The sequence below is a fragment of the Cinclus cinclus genome, chromosome 3 (assembly GCF_963662255.1).
Source record: "Cinclus cinclus chromosome 3, bCinCin1.1, whole genome shotgun sequence".
Lineage (NCBI taxonomy): Eukaryota > Metazoa > Chordata > Aves > Passeriformes > Cinclidae > Cinclus > Cinclus cinclus.
The window spans coordinates 33,404,476-33,417,151 of record NC_085048.1 but is presented as its reverse complement, the minus strand read 5'-3'; positions in this window follow the sequence as shown (position 1 = coordinate 33,417,151).

Here is a 12,676-nt window from a genome sequence, read left to right as displayed (position 1 = left end):
GAAAAATACTAAATCAGCATAACCATAACCATGTTTTATAAAATGTTTAGATACAATGTAATTTTGAATTAAATAATACAATTAAGAGCAATTACACTGATCTACTCATTGTGCTGACCACAGTTTTCCTAGCAGTTCAGGCTTTTCATGACTGCCTGGATGGGACTGTGCCTCTTGTCCTTCACAGCAGGTTAGCTCTTTTGGCAGGGGATATGGTTTCTTTCCATCTCTGTGGAGTGCTTGCTGACAGGTGCTTGAATGTGCTGCAGTAATGCAAATGATATATAACAGGTATTTTCCTATTCTTTCCTATTATTTTGGTAGTAAATTGTACCTGCTAAATTTGCTTAAGCTTGCAAGAGGAAGAAAACCACTTGTAATCTGATTTCTTCTTGTTTAAATAGAGCAACTTTTCTTAGAGGCAAACTCTGAAAAAAAAATGGTACTTTCTGGTGAGTTCATCTACACTAAGTGCATTACCTCCATGTGCTTGTAATATATACTAGGAAAATGAAAAAAACCCAGCCTTGATATGTTTTCAGGTCAGTTTTGGCTGTTAGGATTGATTGATTTGTGAATTTGCATTGCACAGCCCATAGAAACTTATCTCATAGTTTTTTGTATAAAGGTTATGCAAAACTTCTGCCTGAGTTAGACTATAGTTATAGTTTAAAATATTGTGAGTATATATTGCAAAATAGTGCAATAGTCTTGGCTAAAGGACTCAAATGGGAAGTTAATTTACCATTAGGAAACTGTTCCTGTGGCTGATATTTCCAGGGGTTGACTGAGAAGCTCATGTTAAAGGGTGATGGGGTTGAGACAATGCTTCAGTCTCTCTGCCACTCCAGGCTGAGGCTGGATGATGTGCTGGTCATCTGGAATCATGAAGGAAATCTCTGACCATCCTTCTTCAGAAGGTTAAGGTTTGCTTCATGTGACAGTGATGAGATCTGCTTGCTTTTGAAAATCAGTACTCCAGTAATTCAGCTTCCACAAAGTGAAGAAGGGACACCTACCTAAGAGAGTCGCAGGGACAACCTGTGATAACTGTATTACTTGACCATTTTGGCACTGCTATTCCCCATTTAAGGCTCTCAGCTTAGAAAAGAATAAAGTATCATTGGTAGGTGCTTATGTCACTCTACTGTCCTTAAAAAAATCTGAAAGATTATTTTATATACTGAAATTTAAGGCTGTTAATTAAGTTCACTGAGATGGATCCCATCCTAAATAATCTTCTCAATTCCCCCTTGGGCAAATACTAAACAATTCTGGATATACTTTTTGAGTGGCCTGGCTACAGCTGATGCCCAAGGAGTTGGAACAACTTGAGCTAGGATTCTATTCAATAGCAGTCATATTTTTTTTTTATTTTTTAATTTTCATTATCAACAGGGGGATTTTTGCTTCTTCTGTGAAGTGTTTGTACATTGCCTCAATATTGTGTGAAGATATTCAGCACTTCATAGGAAGTGACCTTGGAAGGGTATTCATAATGTGCTAAAGATAATAAACCAAGTGAGCAATTGCACAGAGACCAGAATTCTTCTCTTCCACCAAAAATATATTCCCACAAAAGTGGAGGAACAAGCTGCAAGTTCTGTCTGCTTCCTCACATGGAGAGATCCAGCAGGTCCTCCAAGGGACACCTATTTCCCTTGAGGCTTGGCTTCCTTAGAGCAAAGACCATCAGAATCCTTAAGATTGTGTCATAAAACTACAACCAAATGTTGCCTGAATTCTAGTTTGAATTTTATTCAGGATTCACATGTTCACACCCATAAAAATTCAGGATTCAGTTTTCTTTTTCGGTGTACTTAAATTCATGTGATAATCTTTGATTGAAGCTATGCAGAAGACAATCTCCAAGGAATCTATGTTTGCATTTTCTTGTATGTTTTCCATTTGTTATATTGAAAAAAATGGGAGTTAATATAGAGAATGTTGATTTTTATTACAGAAAAAACATATTAAAGTTTGACAGAACTAACAGAAAAAAATATTTTAGCCAAAAGTAATCTTTTTTTTTTTGCATCTTTAAATATATTAATTGGGTGTCTGTCACAGTGCACTGCTCTAACTTCTAGAGACTCCTGCATACTTAGCTTGGAATAGAAGGGACCATAGGAGAAAAAGTGCCCCCATCTGAAAAGTGCTCCCAGTGCTGAAAACCGCTGAAACTGAAGACAGATCTTTTAGCTGGTCACCAGGTTTCCCAGTAGTGTTTTATTGTTAAAATCTGTTACTCAAATGAGAGGAACCAATGGTGACTTCCTCCAGCAAAACCAGCTAGCAGTGCTGGAGTCAGAAATGTGCTAGAAAAAAAGATTTGGGAAGAGAACTTGCTGTATTCCAGATGCTACCACTGTGTGTTTATTCCTCTGCCCATACTCCAGACTGGCATGTTCTGACATGTAGAATATCTGCAACACGAGCCAAGCTGAACAACCACTTACAAGTTCATCACAACATAACTGAGAGTTTAACATGCTTAAACAAGTCAGGTTAATTTTTTTTAATTTTAAACATGCTTTTATTCTTGCTTTGCTCATGTCTTACTTTTAAGCTAACTTTGATGGATTTCCACATGGATTTTAAAATGGTGATTTCTTTTTCATTATTCTAATTTTAAGTATGCAAGTGTATTTCTAAGACCTAAGTTATTTTCCAAGTAAATTCTACTTAAGAGTAAATCACTACAGTCAGTAAAACTCTTCCTTCAACAAAATAAGTCTCCTGATTTTAGTCCTTCTGGAAGGACCAAAATGACCTGCTTTCTTATTACTCTTTATTACTCTGATTCACAGTGCAGGGTGGATAATATGAGTAGGCTTCAGCTGGAAAGCTTGTGTATTCATATCCTCTTGGGATGTCAATCTAGATGTCTGAAGGCAAAACTAGGAATTTGGCTGAGTGGATTATTTGTTGGATTAGCATTACTCTGGGCCATGGTGACCTGACTTGCTACATGCATACATCACTCCCAGCTGATGCTGAACTCAAAATCCTGTTTTTTTGCCAACTGGTGATGTTGTCTTTGTTACAGTGTGTAAGAAAGGCACCATGTTGTATTGAGGTGCTGGGTTCCAGGTCACATCTGCTCATGCTTTCTAGGGGATTCTTAAAGGATGGCATAGGTTGGGGCAGTCCCTGAGCTGTAGTGGGGAAAGGAAGGCAGAGCTGAAACACACTGCTTTGTTCTTTGTCTCAGAAAAGCAGAAACCCAGATATGCAGGGAATTTGGGCCAATGTGTTCCTCACACTTCTCTCAACAGTCCCACTCATTCCTCACTTTGCAGGCAGTGCTATTCCAAGGATTTGCAGCCTCCTGTGGTGCCAAGGGTGTTTCCTGGTTTGCCCTTGCTTCCCTGGCAAGTAAGGGTGGCTGACTCCAGCACTCAGGGTTGTGGAAGCTCCAACCACAGAGGACTGCAAGTTGGGAATATTTCCATGGAAAGCCTTTTTCATGAAAACCTTTTCATCTTCCAGTTGTAACTGAAGTCTTTATAGGGAAGAGTTGAATCTTACAAATTCCCCATTTAAAAAAACAAAAAAAAAAACCAACAGAAAAACAACAAAAAAAGCAAAACAAAAAAGGCATATAAAAGGCTCAGCAGATTTGAGAACATATGGGGTTTGATTCTCCCCTGTCTTACACATTGTGTCATTGTTTACAGTCTGACAAACAGACTCAAAATGCAACCTCTCTGCCTGGGTAGATTCTCTTCCAGAAGTATGATTGAATACACAATATTAAAAAGCTTGGTGAATCAGTTCCCTGCTTCGTTTCCTTCATGATTATTGATCCTTTCTTACCTGCATTTGACCACTGTGACACATATAGGTTTATACAGTCCTCTTCTACTAAACTCTTCCTGCCTTGCTTTGCCTTCCCATCCTTCTCCAGCTTTAGCTCAAGACTTTGCATCTTTCTGGGTTGCTACATCTGAAGTGTTTTGAAAGGAATGCATTCTTAGAGATGGGAAGAGGGTGGGAGGAACAAGGGATACGGTAATTTTATTGTGGAGGTGGCATATTCTGTCAGCAAAGGAGGAAGATGATATCTTCCTTCCCCTTTAGCATTGATGACTACACCTGAAATACTGCATTCCATTCTGGCATCCTATGACTGGGAAAAATGACAAGAGAGAGAGAGAGAGAGAGAGAGAGAGGGAGAGAGAGAGAGAGAGAGAGAGGGAGGGAGAGAGATTTGGAGGCTAATGCATGCTGACTTATATGGAGACTAAAATAAATTGTAAAAGTTCAGGCAAAGACTTGCCCAAGCAAAAAGGCTACAGAAGATACATCTGTTTCAAAACAGGCTAAAATTGAGTAAAGAGAGGAGCTAGTTGTAGTACTTCAAAGTGGGTAGGGGTGATTGGATGACATTCAGGAAATAAAAATGCATGCTTAGTATAAAAAATAAGCTTGCCTACACTATAGAATTCTGTCCTTAGTACACTGTATTAGTGGTAGCTTACCATACCTTGTTAAAGAAAGTACTTCAGAATTCATAGTAAGTTCCCTGTGCTACAGTCAGCTAAATAAACTGGTGAAAACATGACTCTAATATATTTCTATTTCATGCTTATATTTCTGTCATGTCTGAAGGTGGATGTATGTGAATCTGTCTGTATGAAGGGCAACTCTTATTTTATCCTGTGTGCTTCTTGTAACTTTTGGAATCTCATTCCCTTAGTTGATGGCTGTGAACACTTACAGATTCTGTGCAATTTCTGGCTATTACTTCACTCCAAGAACCTCTCACTAGAGTCCAATTTTCATATACTTGGGAAGTTCTGTATCTATGTGTCAGTCCACTATGATGACAGATGAAAAGGTAAAAGGGAACTAATGTGGTAATTAAGTTGTTTTTTTTTAAGGAATACATTCTCAGTTTTTTTTTCTCTGTTTTTGTGATGTCATCGCCAAGAATCACAAGATCCTCTGCAATTATATGTAGAACATTTAGTCTGTTCTGGTAGTCTTTTTCCAATAAAATTACAGTCTGAATCAAAAGACAGACATCAGCTTCTTTGGCCAAATTTGCATACTTAAAAATATGCTAGCTTTAAGGATTTAGTACAATAGTGAAGCATCATGGCTTCATCACTGGCTAGCCATGGAAAGTTAATTTCACTGGGCTTAGCTATTTTAGTATATTTTATGGGTAATACAATGTATTTTACAGTACAAAGTCTGTTATAATTATCAGCTCAATGTTGTATGAGGTTTGAAGTCTACCCCATTAGGTTTGTTATTCCTGAATGTAAACTGGAAAAAACTTCATTTCCAGAAAAAAAGCCAAATTCTTCCTGTGGCATTGGAGCAAAAGTCTGCCTAGTCCAGCATATTGTTTCTTATTGTGGCCAACATACATTGCTGAAGAAAGACATTAAATTCTGTTCAAGCATGAACTCTTCAGTACTTTTTCCCAAACTCCACTGATTTGTGGCTGAGGAACTTTTGAATCAGAGCTTGAAAATCTTCAGTACTATGGACATGAGTACTGTTGGCCAATTCTTTTCACTTGAAAGATTTTACAATGAAAAGATTCCCCATTGAAATATGCTTCTGTTTCAAACTGAAGTTCGAAAACAAAATCATGCATCCTAAGTATTTTGAAGGGTTTTTTTAAAAAAAGTAAAATAGTACAAGTTTACACCATCCCTTTTCATTTTTTAGCTCTGAAAGATTTCAGTCATAGGATGTCAAAATAATGGGAAAAAATGGAAGTGAAGCTTAATTAGTCTGCTTAAATTCTGTGGCCAAACAGAGAGAGAGATATGAGAATAAAGGGGATAAAATTCTAAAATGTCTAAATTTGTAGGTATTGAACATAGGGAGAAACAGAAAACATTTAATTTTTTAAGATCTATTTTTGATCTATCTTTACATTCAATACTATTAACAAGTGACAAGAAAAAGTTCCTTCCTTCAATAGATGATATAATGCTAAACACATTAATTTTAGATTTCCATATATTTGTAATACACTTCAGAACCATTGCATATACTTGATGTTACTGAATAAACTGTTGGCAATGCACCTGAACAATATACATCTTGCAGAGTCCCTCAGAAAAATGTGTTGGATGGTTTCTTTATTTCATTAGGGCCTCCCTGTGCCATATTCAGAACAAAAATGCCCTATAGGGTGTAAATTTGCTTTCTGAAGCCTTTCCTTTCTCTGGGTGCAGATGGCCTCTACAGAAAACAGGGCATGGACATGGAACATTTTGAAGGGAATACTAGCTTGAGAGTGAGCTGTATATACCTGTGATTTTTTTAATGGATATTGAGGGCAGCAGAAAGTAACTGAGACTGCTCTGACTCATATTTAGGACAGGACAGCCACAGCCTATAGTACAGACTAAGACTCTCAGTCCCCATATTCTTTTTTCTACAATTCATACCCACAAAAGGGCAAAAGGGAAAGCAAGGTAGAAGAAGTAATTGGAAAAAAAAGCTTTCAGTTTTATGTCACTTCAAGGCATTATGGACACACAGATATAGAGGTCCCCCTAAGTGGAAGAAATGTGTTGCTGGAAACAGAGAAGAGTGGAGAAAAGATAGCAGCATCACAACCTGCAATGGAGGTGGTGCAAGATAACATATCAAAGGTGTTCTTGCTAAGGATTTCCTGCTTGAAGAGATTTATGGCACGAAATTAGATCCAGGCTGGCAAGAGTAGTTTCTTTTATGACTAGGTTAAAATATTCTGAAGTTTGGGTTGCTAATACCAAGTATATAAACATGACACTTGGAAATTATTGTGCTGCTGGGGAAAATGGCTGGGAAGCTGTTGTTAAGATAGTTAAATCATCTTTAGGGCACACTGAAAAAAAAATGCACTGAAGTTTACAGTGCTGTAAATGCTTTATTGTTTCTCGTATAGAGGTTGCTAATGGTAGTTGTTTACCATAACTGACAATTGATCACACCAAACATGGAGGTCCTGGCTGCATTTAAGATGGACTAAATGATGTTAGGCTATCAGTGTTTTCTTGAATGGAAATCAGTTTCAGTATTTAATAGTAATTTTAATGTTAAAAAAGAAAGTTTTCAATATTTGCAAAAATACAGGGGCATGACTTGTTACATTTATATATTCCTATTCAAATGAATGGGAGCTGCATAATATTTCGGCAGTTTTGAAGCTACAAATAAAACTTTTTTCTCTTTTTAAAAATTTTAATTAAATTTCTACAGTGACAGAGAAGGCGTTTTTTCCATTTTTTGTACTTTCAGCATTTTATTTATTCCTCTCAGTCAACATGTTCTTTCTGACACACTTAGACAAACTGCTAACTCATATACCTCTACAGAACTGCTGCAATCCAGGAAACAGAGCCAGGCAAAGTGGTAGGGGAACCAAAAAAGGGCAGGATAAATTCATTTGCTCTTCATGGTATTTTTGACTGAAACACAAAAAAAAATTAAGAGGATTGTAATTTATTACTTACCTATAGTAGTGGTAGATTTTCTACATGTCATGACAGCTATCTCTAGTCAGCTGGCATTTTGTCCATCATTTAGTATCAGTTTGAAAAATTCATTCACTTTGCCAATCTCATGTTGCCAAGTCACAGTTCAGAGCCGCATGAGAACAAAGGCAAAGTCAATTGCTGGAAAAATACAAGTGAAAAAAGACTGGCCATGGACAAGATTTAATTTAATGCTGTTAGGACATCTACTGCTGGCTACAGCTGTTTCAAAATCCTGTATTCTTATTCTTCCTTCAGAAAATAGTATTTTAGCATACCTTGAATCCAGTGGAGCCACCCAATGGAAATGGATCTATACAATGGTGGAACACTGCTTATTGTTATATTTGCCCTGGATGGTGTGTGGTTTTTTTTAAAAAGTGTTGGCCAGCATAGAAAATGAGCCTGTGTAAGTAGAGAGGGAAAACTTATTTGAAAAGCTGTCACAAAAGACTAAGACAAGCATTTTAACCAAGATACACATGGGACAGATGATGCTGTAAAATCTTGAAAGACGCACGTAATGTGACACTGCAGATGTTTTTAATGGCAGTAGAAGCTCAGTAGAAATGTTTTAATCTGATTACAAAATTACTTATGTTGCAGGCTCAGAACTAAACTGGATCCCAATTCAGACAGGATGAAGTAATTCCTAGGTTTTATAGTTGTCATTTACACTGGCAATATTAAATGTGAAGGCTAGAACAAAAATTTGCTTATCTCAAATGTTTTTAGGTTTCTCAAAAGAATTTAAACTAATTTCTTCCTCAGTTTAAGTCCTTTGTTTGTTTTCTTCAGGTTAATTGATAATAGGCTAATGAATAATCCATCAGCATGCAAATTCTGATTCTGTGTGACAATGAATTGTTTCATTCAGAAAAACACCAACGCTTAAGCAAATACTAACCTTGTTGTGGTTCTAGGCATTTAATTCATTGTAAGTAACTAAATTCTCAAGTCATGCTCATTCTCATTGTAGGGCCTCTAACTATTTTCTTGTTACAGAGATATTCTTGTCCTCAATATTCACAGTTGGGGTCTCTACAAGGTAAATATATACTCTTTGCAGACTCCTGGTAAGCAGAACTAGCACTAGTCAAAAAGTTAACATTCTTGATATAATATCAAAATATCTGCCTTGGGAATAGTGAAAAAATATAATTAGCAATTTTTTTATTGACTAAATTTTTCTACTCAGTCTATAAGGAAAAAATTATATTTATGCTTATTAAATATCAAGTCTTACCTTGCCAAATGTAATCTTAAATAAGGTTTATTAATTTTTCAGGCAATGCCTTTAATGGTAAAACATGAATGGGGAGAATGTATCCCATAATTACTTTTTGATGGTAGCATCTTCTTGGAAGAAAAAAAAAAGTGCTGTAATTATTTAATCTAAAAATAAAATTAATTTGCAGAAAGCAATACTCAGTATGTAATAAGGTTAAATGTTGAGCTTCAAAATAAAAGAGAGATAAATTTGTCAAGGCGTTTGTTAATTGTTTGTAACAGAGGTCTTTAGTTGGATGAGGAAGAGAACTAGTTTTTCATTCAATTGATTAAAAAAATTATCTTACGTCAAAGCTTGGACTAGATTTGAACAAATTATATTTTTTTTCCTTTAAATTATATTTGCTAAAGGCTGGGACTTTTTTAAGCTGAGATGTCAAGTGAATTTTGATAGGAGTATTTTTAGTTTGTTATGCCTACAACTGAATTTCTGTATCTCAGTGGTTGACTTGTTTACCTGCAATAATAAAACATTTATAGTTCTAGAAACCTAACCTCTCTTATATTTATACACTCAGGCTCGTTTATATTTTTGGATTAGTACAAAACCACTTTCTCATGTGTCTATGCTTCCTCTCTGTAAATTAGCATGGGCCCATGTATATAACTCCATCCTATGGGGAAGAGAGGAGATTCATAGGAGAAAGCCTTAGCATGTGGCTTTCTTAGGCTGTAACCTCAGCCATTTCACAGATTACTTATTTTTTCTTTTTCACTAACTGTTTCCTCTCTGGCAGTGACGTTTGCCCACCTGAAACTGGTCATGATGTGTAATACAGAAATGCTTTTTCGTGTCAGTAAGTAATGTTGGACTGTTGTACAAGCTGTCAGATAGCATTGGCAATCAATGAGGCATTCACACTCTGTAAATTTTATGTTAGAACTTTTCATTTTATTCAAAATTCAAAATTCATCACTTATGTTGGCTTCTTTTGTTTCCTATACAGTTGCTCCTTATCGACCTGCTGTAGCTATTTTCATTTCTTTTGCATATGAGATTGCTTTGACTGTGTTAATATGATGAGACCTGCTATTTTTATAGGAACAGAGCATTTTTTTTTTTCTTTTTCGATAAACATGTTATATAAAACACCTGGCAGCCTAAGAATCCCAGAGATGCATTACTTGGAGCTGAAGTAAAAGTCTGCCTTTGTTACAATGGGCAGAAATTATTTTGGGTGCAATGCTAAGTGCATTATAGAATATATTATTTTGCTTATGAGATAGTTTTTGTAAAACCACAGTCATGTGAAAATAGGTAAAAAATATTTTTCAACAGCTTAGATGACTTGTTAACTGTTTCTTTCTGAAAAGTTAACATCTTCGAGCATTTTCCATTTTTGATGAGGCAGTGTTTATCATGTTCATTTTTGCTAAAGTAACATTTCTGCAACCTCAGATACGGTTCCTATTGCAGTGATGATACATTTAATTATAGAAAGGGAATAACTGCTGGGTCAGAATGAATTTAAAATTACAAAAGTTGCTTGACTAAATTTCAATGCTGATTCTACAAACAGCTCCATATGTTACATTTCTGTTCCTAGCTGAGTCCCAGGAAGGGAGCTGCGCTCCAAAGTGGGCACTGTCTGTACAGAGACAGAAAGAAAATCAGCCCTGTACTAGCACTTGTATCAACTGAAATATTTCTACTTGCCTAAGTGTAAGAGTAAAAAAATATAGATCCTTGGAATAACACAGTGCCTATTTCTCAACACCACGAGATAATTTTAATTTACGGAAACAGGTAATGAATAAGAAAGGATTACAGGTACTTTTTTTAAAGAAACCATCCTGCCTTTTTCCTCTGGAAGGCACTGATTCCATTCAAGCAGAGTTAGTGCTGAGTTCTTTTAAGCCGTTCATCTTTTTTACTAGTTTCTCACTTCCATTTCTGGACTTCTCTGGGATCCTGGTTAAAGTTGTTCACTAGATTGCATCTCTCAGATCACACCGTTTTATTAATGATGTTGTTCCCTTTTGGTACTTTGGTATCTGAAATGTATCTACAACTTCCATGTCTCTCTGATACTCTCCTTCTGGACAAAATAGCCCAGCAGCTGTTAAAAAGCCTCTGTGATAATGTGTAGAGCACCCCAGAGATGGCCAATGCTTTTCTTTAACTCACCATAAAGAGCAGATTCTAGACAGTGTAACAGATCTATTTAGTGTTAATATTTCACAGTAATCATCAGATTTATGAGCTCAGCTGAATTAGTTTTTTTTTTTTTTAGTATCATCATTTCTCACAGTACAGCTTCAAAATGTACATTTTTGACAAGCTGACTGTTACAAACTTGTACAGGCCTTTTTTTTCCATTTTTCATTTTAATCTAAATCCTTCATAAGGAGAATTGGGATTTATCTTGCCTTAGAGAATTAAAATGCTGATATCATTTGGCAGGAGGGATAGATCTAATTGGACACAAAAAAGTATTCTGAGGTAAAATGGCTTGTGAAAGGGGTCATATCTGTAGTGCTTTGAATCAGCCCCATTTGCTTAGCAGCATGTAGAAATTCTGACTAGCACTGGTATATCTAATTATTTTATAAGCTGCATATATGTAAGTCTGAACTATGCACAAACATTATAAATATCTACTGCTGCATGTACAGCTTTACAGACACGGTAAGAAAAGACCAATTAGATATGTTACAGAGTCACAAACCTGAACTCTTTCTAGCAGCTGTAGTTTTATGGGGAGGCTGTCATGTGCCCCAGGAGACAAAGGAATGCTTTCCTCTCTCCTTGTGCAAGGGGCACAATGGGCAGCTGTTGGTAGCCTGATTTCTTCATTGAGAGGCATTAACATTTTCAGTACTCGTCTCACAGCATGAGAGATGCACTGGTAGCATTCTCTCTTGCACTAAGAGAAGAAATTACCTCCCTACCAGTTTTTCAGGTGCATGAGGCAAATGCCTAGCACTTCATGTATATTGTTTTTGGCATTGTGTGCTTGCTGTGCCAGGGCAATGTGCTATTGAATGAATTACTGCTGTTTGCTAGAGTGACTGAACACTCTGTTGAAGGTAACAGGATGATATTTGTTCATATACTTTCAGGAAAAACTCCTTAAAAAATTCTAATGGACTTTCTTTCATTATGTAGCTAGCTACATTTTAGGATCTGAGAAAAGAAATCCAAGATGAAGTACATGAGGTTACATTGGAATTTTTTTTCTGCTTTCTTGACTGATGGGAGAATAATGGTTTTGTTTATCTTTTGTCTTAGCAGCTGGTAATTCCTATTGTCCTTTCATCTCTGGATTGTTTTTTCCTTCTGCAGAACAGATTGGAACCACAGACCTAATCTTCTTCTACTTTATATCCTATGCAGCCACTTACAGGTGTGTGTAGAGTTCACCTTACCAAAATGACAATGCTTTACAGAGACATAAATTAGAAGATACAAAGATTGAAAGCAATTTAAAGAGCGAGGCAGGAGATAATCAAGTCCCAAGGAGAAAGAGAAACTACGTTTAAGTCTTATGCCATCTGGACACAACTTATTGTGAGTACTTATGGGTTTAAAATATCTGTAGGTGCTGAGGTATCGGAAGGTTCAGTGACATATGCCATTTTTATGCAATGAGCAGCTGAGTCCCAGATTGGAGATTTACTAGCTGTTTAAGGGAGATACTCCTTTAAAGACTGCAGCAGACAAATTAAGCTTCTTAGTTTTCAGAAGCTGCTTTTGTAGAAGAAGTTTTCTGCATTTTCTTTTCCTTCAGCTTGTCTTTTGTATAAAGCTATGCTGGCTTTGGTGTTTGTGTTGTATTGGTTTGGCTATGTGTGAGACATGGCAAATGCTGCTGTGCAAGGGTACTGCCTTAACTGGTAATACAGAGCTGTTTGTTGGACAGAGCTGAGAAAAATCTGGCTGTAATCTTTCAGGC